The 14,165-nt window shown below is 35.7% G+C and overlaps 1 protein-coding gene across 1 annotated transcript in view; it reads left to right on the forward strand.

Moving 5' to 3' along the window:
* Nucleotides 1–14,165, forward strand: part of UBE2W (ubiquitin conjugating enzyme E2 W) — a 65,801-nt gene that overhangs the window by 20,259 nt on the left and 31,377 nt on the right. The window lies entirely within an intron of this gene.

The raw sequence follows: 14,165 nt of genomic DNA on the forward strand, positions 1-14,165 counted from the left end.
TCGGAGTCAAGGTTTCTGGGTAATTTAAATATTTTATTTTGAGTGTTAATTTCCAAAGATCAGACAGATAACTTCTGAAGTAGCTTGAGAAGTTGAGATTTGATTCTAGGGTTGTAATCTCATTGCCTCCTGGAGCCAAGCTGGTTAAAAGCACGCATGATGCAAACATTGGGTTCACAGTTGAGAGCATACCCAGCTGAAGCAGCAGCCAGGCTTCAGCTCTGGTTGATTCTGTTGTTTTCATCTATCAATCTGAATGTTCACAAGAAGCTTGAACTCCACAGGTCCAAAACAGAATTTAATCTCAGCTGCCTGCAACCCCACATAGAGAGACCGTTTTAACTCTACCTGTTCCTCTTCTGAGTTTCTTTTAGATTCATAGCACCACCATCCATCCAAACTAACATCCTGGAGTCAGCCTCATTTTTCTCTTTCTCCCTCCCCACATCCAATTACCACTAAATCCGATCCATTCTGTATCCTAATTAAGTCTTTTGATTCCTCTGGTTGTTGACTAGTAATGTCTCAACTCTTTATCTTTCTAGTAGTTTTCAGTCTAGCTTCTGGCCTTCATTCTGTCTTAATTTCTCCGGTACATCTGCCACACTGTCATCAGAGTTATCTTTTTTATGAAAAAAAGAAATTTTATGCATGTTCATTGTTGAAATGTTAGAAAATTATAGATTAGTAAAAAGAAAAATCACTACCCCAGAAGTTAAATGAATGGTGAGATTAAAGGGTTATTTTAATTTTTAAATATTTTGGTTTGTATCTTTTTTTCCCTCTATATACATAACGTTTACCCTTGAAAAGACAGTTCCCTTGTAAAGTCAGTCCCTAATCCTAAACTCTGGATCCCATCTCCTCACAGGTGTTGTACATGTCAAGTATCACCTTCTTCCTCTTTCCTTGATTCTTCCCATCAGCATTTACATAGTCTTAAATTTCCCGTTAGCAGACACCTCCTTCTGCTGCTTCTGCCCACTGCCACCCTATTGTCTCCCTGCTTTCACAGCCGTTTGAGAAGGTCCTAAAAAAAGATTGTGAAATATATCATACAAAAGAATTTAAACGTCATAGGTGAATATTTTAAAGAATATTAATAAAATAACATTAATAAAATACTCATCTAGCTTCAGAAATAAAAGTTACCATTACTTTTGAAACCTCCTGTATGCCTCTTCCTTGTTCCTTATTACTTCCTTCCCAAAGTAAATTGCTCTCCTGGATTTTATGTACCATCCCTATTTTTCTTCATAGATTTAAACAATGTGTCACCTTTTTTTAAATGTTAAATAAATGGAATCATACTGTAAGTGTTCTTTTCTGACTTCTTTTTTTTAGCATTTTAAGATGAATCTATCCTAATGGATGTAGCAGTACATTTTTAAGGCTAAGTAGTATGCCATGTGACAAAGTTTATCGTAATTTATTTTACTCCTAAATTATTGTGAACAGTGCTGCTTTAAATATTCACATCTTTGCTGGTGCACAAGTGTATGGTTTTCTCTAGGTGTAGATGTAGGAGTGCACTTGCTGCGTGGTACTTCGTCTTTGTTCACTTTTACCAGCTTCTGTTCTTCCTGTGATACAGGAGTTCCAGGGACACCACATGCTCCCTGATGCTTTGTATTGTCTGACTTAATAATTTTTGCGAAAGGTATCTCATTACAGTTCTATTTTATATTTCCTCCATTATTATAAAGAGGTTGAATATCATTTTATTTGTTGATGGGCCATTTGTGTTTCTTTTAGGAAATGCCTCTTGGCTGTTTTTCAATTTGGTTGTCCTTTATTGATTTATAGAAGTTCTTTTGTATGGCTAAATTCTTTTCCCAGTTTAAGATTTGTTTTTTTCACTTTCACGGTGTCTTGAGAATCCCAAAGAGAATTTGTCAGTCTTTTCCTTTTTGGTTTGTAGTTTTTGTGTTTTGCTTAAGAAATCCTTTTCTACTCTGAGCTCATGAAACTTTTCTCTCTAAAATTTTGTTCTAAAATGCTATCTTCTAAGAGTCTTAATAGTTTAGCATTTCACATTTAAGTCTTTAATCCTTATGGGTTGAGGGATCCACTTTCATTTTTTTTTTTAATGCGTAATCCATTTGTCTTAGCCCTGTTTACTAAGACACATTTCCTATTTGGTCATCAGTCAAGTTTCCAAGCAGGTGTCGATCTGCGTCTGATCTCTCTTTTCTGTCTTGTTGGTCTGTGTGTGTCCATACTTTATGAAATCTTGATACCTGCCAGGGCTAGTCCTGCCACCTTGCAAATTTAGATGTCTTTTCTTAAGCCAGACTTTAAAGGAAATTTGCAAAAATGTAAAATAATGCCACTCATCTTATAATTTTGTATTGGAAATATAGTTATTTTCATAAAATATTTGTATGTTAAGCATTAAGTTAATTTTTATTTTTATTTATTTTTATTTTTTTATTAAGTTTATTTTTATTTTGAAATGAATTAACCAATTTTAAAATTTCACAGTTTTAATTTCTAATGTGGTAAAATCAATATATCTTTGTTTGCCCCATATGAGCGATAGCTCTTTTGAGTACTCAAAAATTTATAAATATAAAAGAGTCCTAAGATCAGAAAGTTTTAAGACCCATTGCTATAAACATTTAAAACTATATTTTTTTGTTAAGTACACTTCTAGCTATATTCCCTAAGTTTTGATAGGTAATATTTTTGTGATAATTCATTTCTGAATATGTTCTAGTTTCCACTATGATTTCTTCTTTGATCGAGTTGTTTTAAAATTTTCAAATGTGGGTGTTTTTCATAGTTCTTTTTGCTGTTGTTTTCTGACTTACTGTGTTGTGGTCAGAGAATGTGATTTGTATCACACAGTTCTTTGAAATTTGTTGTGGTAGACTTTTTTGGCTTCACATCAGTCACTTTATATAAATGTTTTAGAAGTGCTTAAAAAATTTTTTTCTCTAATCACTAGTGGCAGTTTTTTAAATGCTCTGTTGATCAATGAACAGGTAGGAAAGTAGTAAGTACTCGAGACATTTTCAAGCCAAGAGAGATGTAATGCGAGTAATTGGTTACAAGGGTGTGGTTAGGATTAGAAGAGCAAGAGAGGAGAGGGTTTGAGAGGAACAGAGGGAGGTTGTTACCCCAAGTTCTGAGAGTTGCTCCTACCTATGGCTGGGACCAGAGAGCCTGCTTGCTGCTGAGCTGCTCGAGGCACTCTGACTTACTGGTACAACCACCCTCCTGCAACTGAGTGGGAACCCAGGAGCTCAACTTGGGCTGATTTTTCTGGAATCTACAGCTACTTGTTCTGGACTACAAAAGGAGACACCTTCAGTTAGAGGCATTATCAGAACCACAGGGAAAAAGGCTGGAGGAAGAATGGCATTTTTCTACTTGTTTTTTTCTGGTACCTCCTATTGCGGAGCCAAGGACAGGGGAGTCTGGCAAAAGTAATTTGCAGGCTGTCTGCTTGATTTGTCCGTTACTTTGAGAGATGTTAATGAAGTTTCCTACTATGAAGGTAGATTTAATTTTCCTTTGCTTATCTATTTTTGAGGCTAAGTTGGTTATATACAAGTTTTATGCTTTTGGTGAATTGAACCTTTTATCACTATGTAGTTTTCCTCTATCTCTGTTAGTATTTTTGGCCTTAAAATTGGTTTTACTTGATATTAGTGTAACTGTGTCAGCTTTCTTTTGGCCTGGTATCTTTTTCTGTCCTTTGAATCTTCCTGTGCCCTTATGTTTGAGTTATGTTTTCAAAAATCTCATATTGCTATCTGTTTTCACCCTCCATTGAACTTTCTTTACTATTTAACTAAAGAACTTAACCTAGGTTTTTTTTATGAGTAACTAATGTAATGAAACTTATTGCCTTTATTTCATGTGATTTTCATTTGTCCTGCTTTTTTTCTGTGTTTTTTCCTTCCCTTATTAGGGATTAATGTCTTCTTCCTTTTTGTCATTCCGTTTTTCCTACCTCTACTTGTTTGAAGTTATACACTCCTGTTCTTTTAAGGGTTACCCTAGCGATTTTTTGCATTTCTTTTACTGTTGTTGTTCTAGTTTTTATTCCAAACTTTTTGTTAATGAATATTTCAAAAATATTCAGAAATATGCAGAAAAGTAGAAAAGATAGTACATCTCTATCCTTTGTATAGATTCAACAAACATTTTCCATGTTTATCTTTCATTTATTTTTTATTGTTTAATAATAAATTGTTTTTGTTAACAGCTTTATTGAGAAATCACATGCCATGATCATTTATTTAAAGCATAAAATCTTTTATGGCTTATAATATAATATAATATAATTAATGGCTTTTAATATATTCACAGAATAGGGCCTGGCCCTGTGGCTGAATGGTTAAGTTCATGAACTCTGCTTCTGCAACCCAGGGTTTAGCAGGTTCAGATCCTGGGCATGGACATGGCACTGCTCGTCAGGCCATGCTGAGACGGCGTCTCACATGCCACAACTAGAAGGACCCACAACTAAAAATATATACAACTATGTACTGGGGGGCTTTGGAAAGAAGAAGGAAAAATAAAATCTTAAAAAAAAAAATATATATATATATATATATATATATACACACGTGTGTATATTCTCAGAATAGAGCAACTGTCACCACAATCAATTTTAGAACAGTTTAACAAATTTTTTGTTTTTTCTCTTTGAGGAAGATTAGCCCTGAGCTAACTACTTCCGATCATCATCTTTTTGCTGAGGAAGACTGGCCCTGAGCTACCATCCATGCCCATCTTCCTCTACTTCATACGCAGGACACCTACCACCGCATGGCTTTTGCCAAGCGGTGCCGTGTCTGCACCTGGGATCTGAACTGGCAAACCCCGGGCCGCTGAGAAGCGGAACGTGCACACTTAAATGCTACGCCACCGGGCCAGCCCCCAATTTTTTAATTGAAGTATAACATATAGAAAAATGCACAAATCTAAATGTGAAGTTCACATATTCACAAAGTGAGTGAATGCACACTTGTAACTACCACACAGAGAAATAGGTAGTTGCACCCCAGGAGCCGCTCTTATGCCCACTCCTAATCGCTACTTCCTCTTCTTCCTCCTCGAAGGTAACCATTGTCTTGACTTCTGATACCATAGATTATTTTTGTCTATTTGTGGGCTTATATAAATGAAATTCTATGGTGTGTATTTTTTTTTTTTTTGGTCTGGCTTCATTTGCTCAGTATTAGTTTATGAGATCCATGTTCTGTGTAGAACTAGTTCATTTTTATTACACTGTATGAATATACCACAAATTATTTACCCATATTACTGTTGGTAGACATTTGAGTTGTTTCTAGTTTGAGCCTATCATGAACAATGCTGCTGTAAACGTTCTTGTACATGTGTTTTGTTGAATATATATATATGTTGGGTACATACCGTGGGATTCAATTGATGGGTCAGGGTATGTTTACATTCAGGCTTAGAAAAAAGCACCAAATGGGTTGCCAATTTACGCTTCATTGGCAGTCATATGAGAGTTCCAGTTCCTGCACATACTTGCCAACTTGGTCTTATCAGTTGTTTTTAATGTTAGTCATTATGGTGGATATATGTTACTATCATAATATGGCTTTAATTTGCATTTCTCTGATGAACATGAGGTTGAGCCCTTTTCCTTATATTTTTTGGTCATTAGGATGCTTTCTGTGAATCATGTGTTCTAGTCTCCTGCCAGTTTTTCTGTTCGGTTGTTTGTCTTTTTCTTATTGACCTGTAGGCATTATGATGACTAATGTAACATGCATAATTATAAAAATCTGAAGCTTATCAGTATGTTTCCATTCTTCTCAAGAAGTATAATGACCGTAGAATGCTTTAAGTCCCATCACCTGCCGCCCACTTTGTGTGTTGTTTGCTGTGTATCTTGGTTCTATTCTGTTTTAATCTTACAGATTAGGCATTTGGGGTTCATATCCTTTATAGCAAATCCAAAATCTAGAAAAAGCTTTGGAAACCGAAACTGTTTTTGTATGTTGACCACAATTTTTCTGGTGGCAAAACCTTACCTGAATGGACATGGGATTGCATGTATATTTTTTAAATCCCGTATACTGTCAGTATTCACTTATTTCGGTGCTAAATACTGATTTGTTTGATGAAGTGCTGCTTTATAACATTATTATTATTTTTATAAGATCTAAAAATTCTTAATTTTGAAACATGTCTGGCCCCAAGAGTTTTGTCATAAGGAATTGTGGGGCCTGTATTGTTTTATACAGTGTTCAGCTTTACTTACATATTTACATATTTTGCTCACCATTCCTTCTTGCATCTTAGACCTGTCATTTGGAATCATTTTCTGGAAGGAAGTCAAAATTTATTGTTTAGTTGGTTACTGTTGGTGATAAACTCTGTTTTATCTGAAAATATCTTCATTTCACACATGTTCCTGACGTTCAGTTTTTGCTAGATAAAAGAGTTAAAATTTTCAGTTTTCACTTGTATCAAAGATATAATTCCACTGTTTTCTAAATTCTAGTGTTATCTGTCTTCCTTTGTTGCTGTTAAAATGATAGCCATCAGTCAGATTTCCATATCTTTGTAGGTACTCTCTCTTTTCTCCTTGGTTTTAGAATTAGTTCTTTTTTGATTGGTGTGCTGAATTTTCACAGTGATGTATTTGAGTTTGGAATTCTTTTTATTTATGCTTTTTGGAATTCATTGGGCTTCTTGGACCTGAGGATTGTTGTCTTCACAATTGTGGGAAATTCTCAGGCATTATGTCTTTAAATGTTGCCTCCCATTCTGTTTTGTGTTCTTTTTATCTCACATTGTTCTCTTTCTCTGTTACATCCTGAATAAATTCTTCAGATCATCTTCCTAGGTACTAATTCTTGCTTCACCTTTGTTTAATCTGCTATTTAATCTATCCATTGAGTTTTTTAAAAAGTTTTATTTAGATATAGTTGGCATTCCATAAAATTTACCCATTTAAAGTGTATAATCAGTGATTTTTAGTATGTTCACCCAGTTGTGCAACCATCCTCCTAATCTGTTATTAGAGTATTTTTGTCATCCCTGAAAGAAGGCTTGTACCCATAAGCACTCACTCTCCATCTCTTCGCTCCCTATCTGCCATCCCCCAGCTGACACCAGTTTACTTTCTGTATCTGTAGATTTGCCTGCCCTGGACATTTCATATAAATAGTATCATCCTATACCTGGACTTCTGTGACTGACTTCTTTTGCTTAATATTTTTGAGGTTCATCTGTGTTGCAAGAGATATCAGTACTTCATTATTTATTTATTTAAAAAAATTTCTTTTTAAAGATTTTATTTTTCCTTTTTCTCCCAAAGCCCCCCAGTACATAGTTATGTATTTTCAGTTGTGGGTCCTTCTAGTTGTGGCATGTAGGATGCTGCCTCAGCATGGCTTGATGAGCAGTGCCATGTCTGCGCCCAGGATTTGAACTGGCAAAACCCTGGGCCACCACAGCAGAGCACACGAACTTAACCACTCGGCCACGGGGCCAGCCCCTCATTATTTTTTATGGCCAAATAATATTCCATTGCAGGGATGCAACATATTTTGTGACCCATTCATCAATTAATGGGACATTTAGGTTGCTTCTACTTTTTGGCTATTGTGTATAAAGCTGCTATGAACATTTGTGTACATGTTTTTATGAGGACATGTTTTTATCATCTGTTGAACCCTTAACTCTATTTTTTAAGTAGACGAGAAATACGCTTGTATGTTCTTGTCATAAAAGTAATAATATAAAAGTATATAGTTCAAGTAAGGATGTCCTCTTTCTCCTTTGTTTGAACTGCTATGAGGGAACTACTGTAAAATAGTTGGGTGTGCTTCCTTCTGGTCTCTTGTATGCATTTATATAAAGTTTGTATAAATAAATCTCTTGCTTTTGTTTTAATGTAAAGGGACTGTATGTATTTTTGAGGCTTGTTTTTTCTTTGTTTCAGTATGTCTTGGGGTTCTTTTGTTAATACCCATGGATTCACAGCATTCTTAATGGTTGCATAGTCTTATTTCTGTATGCCATAATTTGTATAATTTAGCTATTGATAGACATATATTGTTTCTGGATTTTGTTCTTACAAACAATGAAGCAGTCAACATTCTTAGTAATTTTTTTAAAAAAACATTTACTGAGGCAAAAAACGTTATGTTCCAGGCACAATTTTGAATGCTAGGAATACAAAGATAAATAGACCATAATCTCTGCCTTAGAGTTGCTCACAGTTATATAAATGCTACAAGAACATAAAGTAAATTATTTGGGGATCTGGTGCTTTTCCAGCTAGGGAAGATAGATTTTTATTGCACCAGCTATTGCGTACTATTGCCTTCTGAATAATTTCTCATTTGGGCCTTATTAATTTTTGATATATCTATAGATTTCTGAAAAGCAGAATGGTTGCCTCAAAGGATAGAACTTGAATTCCTCCAGGATTTCTTTTCGCTTCTGCAACTTACCTGGGGCATGAGTTCCTGGACCACTTTTGATTAAATTCTTGCCTAAGGTTCTCAGGTAGCAGGAATTCGGACTGCAAACCTGTATGGGTGTCTGCTTGAGGTTATGACATTTCATGGTGTAACTTTTTTCTTCCTCTACCCATTGCAAAGTTCAAAACAACAAATTTCATTGTTATCTTCTTCTGCGCCCTTTATCTTGTTCACCCTTACACTGAGGAGTCGTAATTCTGTGTAGGTCTTCTGTTGTTTTATGTAGGTTTTCTGTCTCACTCTTTGGTCTTTGGATTTGGTAGAAATCCCCAAGGCAAAATCCAACTCTGATCCTTTTATTTCAGAGCTTCTGCATTCACTTTGTTTTCCTTTCTGTAGAATTATTATCTACTCTGCTGTTGGGCTGGAAATGAGATTCTGTTTAGTCTTTGAAACACATTTTTCCTTTGGCTTTCAGTACACCATGGTCCTGGTTTTTCTCCTCTGTGACCACTCTCTCCTTTGGGTACTACTGTGCCCTGAAAGCGTGTAGAAATTATTACGTATTTGTCTCTCTTTTTTAGGCTGTGGGCTTCTTTTTCGGTGAGGGAGATTCGCCCTGAGCTGACATCCACTGCCAATCTTCCTCTTTTTTTTTAACTTTCTACCTTTAGTTGGTTGTAAGGTGAAACTGGAGAAAACATTGTTGGCCATTTTATGTACAGTTGCATTAACAGCCATTCTCATATAGCTCTACATTTTTAATGTTTTTTCCTCTCATTTATATTTCTCCCTACCCTAAAGAAGGATTTCTGTCCTTTAGAATAGTTTCTCAAAGTGTCGAATTGAGATAAAACTTTATAAGATGTGAGGCCTAACTCCCCATCCCTTTAACTTACTCCATTTTCATCACCTTTTAATGTACCATATACTTATTTGTTCTGTTGTTTATTGACCATTTCTTCCCCCATTAGAATTTAAGCTTTACTGGGCCAGGAATCCTGTCAAGTTTGTCCATTCATGTGTTGCCATTATTACTATCTAAGAGGAATGTATTCTGTCCTCGTTTTGATTTACAAACATAAGATTATCATTAAAATTTTTTGTGCCTTGGTTTCAACATATGTTAGTGTAAGATAATACTTACAGAAACACATTAGTTTAGAATCTGAACTGGTTTAGATATGAATGAGCTTTTTAGGGTGCTATTGAGAATACTTAGGTTTTTTTACTAGGAGCATTTCATTTGATGTGGTAGTCTTCAACTTAAGCAGTAATATTCGCTATAAAACAACCAACCATAGTAGTACTTTTTTTGTATCATCATCCCCAGCTGTCTGAAAAAGCAAAAACTCTTGAACTAATATATAAACATGGACCTTGATGAAAATGATGAGGAGCTAAAGAGGCAGAGATTGCATCATTGGGATGAAGCTCCATGATTGAGCACTGTGCTATACTGAGTGGTCTGTGGACCTGTTACTGGGCTGTGCTTTTCATTTTATGAGAACTTGGAGAAATTGTTCCTAATTTCTCCACCTAGTTTCAGTGAGGTGGTATAGTTTAAGAGCACATGAAACAATAAATGTTAGCCAATATTAATGCCAGCACTGAAGATGAGTTGGAATTTGTTACACCAAAATAATGTGGTGTATTCACCAAAACAAATAAGCCCTTTTGCTGGATAATGCCAGGTAGGGTTGGGGAGGAGGAAACAGGAAATAAAGGAGAAACGAAGAGAAAAAGAGGATGTCAGTGGCTAGAGATTAAATGTTATGACAAGTTATTGACAAAAAAGCAGATGACAGTAAAAAACAAATGAAAAATGAGGTCATCAAGCTATCAGAACTGTTTACTTAAGGGTAGGTGGGCTTATAGACCTCACTGTTACCTGAGGCTTTCCCAATCAAGTAATCATTATTAATAGGTTAAATTATGTTTAATACACATAATGGCAGAGATCTGCATTAGAATTTGAAGTTTTACCACATTTATTTTTACGTTTTTGGTCTTTAAAAGTGTTAGTCTTTATCCATTATATTTCATTTCCTGATCATGCCAGGGAGGCATGTGGCATATTCAAACTTGATTTAAACATTATGAGTCTGTTTGGACAGGTACTGATATTTTGAATTGGGAGAAAGGAACAGGACTGATTAGAATTAGTGAATACAGGTTTTAAGTGACTATCTTTTAAACTGCTTTTACTCTTTTGTATATAAACTGTGGCTAGAGCCTTCCAAGAGCTTTACGTCTCATAAGGCTAAGAGTAATAATATATGTCTGTTTTTTACTACGTTGGCCTTTTTGTGTGCCCACACTTCACCTTTGGTGTGAAGCAGCTACTGTAGTGATTCTTGGAGAGACTGTAGTGCAGAGAGGATGTATTAAGCTCCTGAGCACCCTTGTCACATTACTAAATTCTCTCCTGGACTCCTGTAGTAAGCCCCAGTCATAGGGGAGAGAAAATCGCGAAACTAATCCCTTACATGCATTGAGGTAGAAAAACGTTTAGGAACTGAACTGGTGTCACTCTTAAGTTCAGGGTCACAGATCATAGGCTGTTGAGTGATCTAGAGTAGAGATTCTCAACCATGGTATTATGACATATTGGAGTGTCATTTAGTTTTGTATTATGTCCCAATACCTTGTCATAGTTAATTGCAAAATTTGTCAGTGGTTGTCTTACCAAAAAAGAAAGTAATAAATTAGAATGGATTCATATCAGTTTGATTCATTTGTTTTCATGAGGAGGGAGCTGGCTGAACTACACACACAAAGCCAAGCCAGTTCTGAAGGTGTTTAATCCTTTCTTATGGTATTTAGGATCTTTCCTATCAGGATCAGGATTCTGATGAGGATCTTCCTTTCTGAGCAGTGAACCCACTTGGGTCTCTTAAGAAGAGCTCAAATTCCTTTAAGTTTTCCAGACTTGAGCCAACACAAGATGAGGGCTAGGTAGAGTTTTCAGGTTTACTCTAGATTTGAGATGCTTCAAAATATTCAGATTCTGGGCCTGGCCATTTTTGATGGATAAGGGGAGAAAAAGAAATTCCTTTGCTAGTAACCTTTTGGCCTGGGAAAACTGATGTCTGTGTACTGCTTTGCAAATTCTGAGAATAAAGTGCATATTTAAAGTTTGGCTGAGATCATGTGTTTTGGGGTACGTGCTAAATATTGAGATAAGAATCATTTTAGGCATATTGTTTACTCAAATTTAATTTTTATTTTTCAAATAGTTTTGGTACTTAAGACTTAGGAAAATTAAACTTTTATTAATACCATGTTTCATAGGTTTTTTTTTTTCCCTGAGGAAGAATTAGCCCTGAGCTAACATCTGTTCAATTTTCCTCGTATTTTGTATGTGGGATGCTGCCACAGCATGGCTTGATGAGCACTGTATAGGTCCACACCCAGGATCGCTGAAGCAGAGCACACTAAATTTAACAACCACACCATGGGGCCAGCCCCTCATAGATTTTTTTTATTTTTTTGGTGAGAAAGATTGGCCCTGAGCTAACATCTGTTGCCAGTCTTTCTCTTTTTGCTTGAGAAAGATTGTTGCTGAACTAACATCTGTGCCAGTTTTCCTCTATTTTGTACATGGGATGCCACCACAGCATGGCTTGATGAGCAACGTGTAGGTTCGCACCCAGGATCCAAACCCGCAAACCCTGGGCCACTGAAGCAGAGCGCGTTAACTTGCCATTCTGCTTACCACTTACCACTTCTTACCACTGGGCCGGCTTCTCTCATAGATTTTTTTAATGCACATTTTTTTTCATATTTTAACATGTCTGAAATCAGGATATTGTCTTATTGATGTTGTGTCATTGTTTAATTGGAAGCAGTTTTCCCTTCCTAGTGTTACATAAGGTAATGGTGCATTTTATGATTGATGGTGTGTCTTAGATTCAGAGAACTATAGTACATTTGTAAAGTATGTAATTAGTTTTTCCATACCTCACCAATTTAGGGGTGGACAAGGGTGATATTTGTCTGTGAACCATTGGAACTCTAATTTCTTAGCCCCCTTCCCTCCCAGTGGTTGTAGGTAGTTCTTCTGTAGTTATACCAGTTACCTGCTGCAGCTATTTTCCATTTTCAGTTATCTCAGTCTGTACCTGCCATTTTTACCGCTGTCTGGGAAAACAGGCCACTGTTGCCATAATGGCCTTATAAGCTGGTGGTGTTATTGCTTTTGCTGGTGTTCTATTCTAATACTAGTGTTTCTCATATACTTTTGTAACACTTTGTCTCTTACCATGAGGGACTCTGAATTGGGCTGTTCACAATATGGTGAGTCATTCTAGAGAGAATGACCAAGATGTAAACCATAGTCTTTTCCAACCTAATCTTGGAGTTTGGCTACCACAGCTGCCTTCCTTTGTGGACGTGTAAGAAGTAGTATCACGGTGGGGAAAACATTTCTTTTTCCATAGCACCCTTCACCATTATGTTCAGGAGACCTAGGGATAATTATACCAATAAAACTCTTCTTAGTTCTCCTTTATATCTTTTTGTTTCATTTGGTAGCTGTGCACATTGACCCTCCTTTATATCCTTGATTCGGTAACAAGGGCTGTCTTCCCTCTCTTAGAAAAGTTCTCAAGATCTGGAGGATTGCTACAACAGTGTTTCCCTTCCAAGATGCTCTACTCTCAGAGGGTTCTGTTACTTTTGGAAACCTCTTTATGTTACTTTCTTCCCTTGGAGAATCATTGTGCAACTTAGTATATCAGAAGTCTCTGAGAATCCTACGTTGAAGAAATCCATTTTTCCTTGTTGAACCGAGTGTTTTTTAAAGTTTACTTGATCACAGAAGTAGAATAAATTAAAAATTCTCTTCTGGCATAGAAATTTATCACAAATATATTCTTTCTTAATTCAGAATGTCATTTAGACAGCTTTATTTCTATATTTTGGATAGTTAAAATTTTCTCTAATTTTCAATTTGTAATTGTTTTGTATTTTGGAAGGTAGTTGAGGTCAGAAATTGCAAGTAGTTGATACATCTTATTTTCATTGTTACTAACAATTATGATATTGCAAGATCTGCGGAAAGGTTTTCATTCTTGGCAATTTAAAAGAACCATTAAAGTTCTGTTACAGTGATTCTCAGCAAAGAAGGGAGGAGTTTTCTGATCTAGTTTTCTATTCTGTTGGATGATGTTAAGCTTTCTAAAGGTGTCATGAATTGAAAAGATCTAGAAACATTGCTAGATTGATAGTAATATTTCACTCTCCAGAAAAAGCAGACACTAGCCCGTAAGCAGAGAATTTTTGAGTTCTAAATAGACATTCATGCTTCTCTACTTTAATCAAAGAAAAGATGCTCATTAAGAATCTTTATAATGTTGTATGCAATTCTAGTAACATTGGTTATTTGGTTTTTAAAGCCGTAAATTATGGGCTGCTGTGGTTTTTGTTTTGCTTTGTTGTATACTGAAAAAGAATGTCCACTGATGATAACAAGGGAAGAGTTGAACAATAAAAGCTGTGTAAACAAGAATGCAAAATGCATAGCCATTTTGGGGCATTTAGTGTGTGGAAAAATAACTTCACATATCTTGGGCACCAGTATGTTATATTCTGGTGTTGAAAGATTAAATTATGTGCAGATGATCCTATTTAAGAAAACAGAAATATGGACTTTAAATTGTAAACTAAAATTATTTAAAAGTTTTTCACAAGGTTTTTTTGCATGAAAGGTTACTGGTGTAATTCCTCTGGCTAGCTTGT

Source organism: Equus asinus, chromosome 12 (genome assembly GCF_041296235.1).
Source record: "Equus asinus isolate D_3611 breed Donkey chromosome 12, EquAss-T2T_v2, whole genome shotgun sequence".
Lineage (NCBI taxonomy): Eukaryota > Metazoa > Chordata > Mammalia > Perissodactyla > Equidae > Equus > Equus asinus.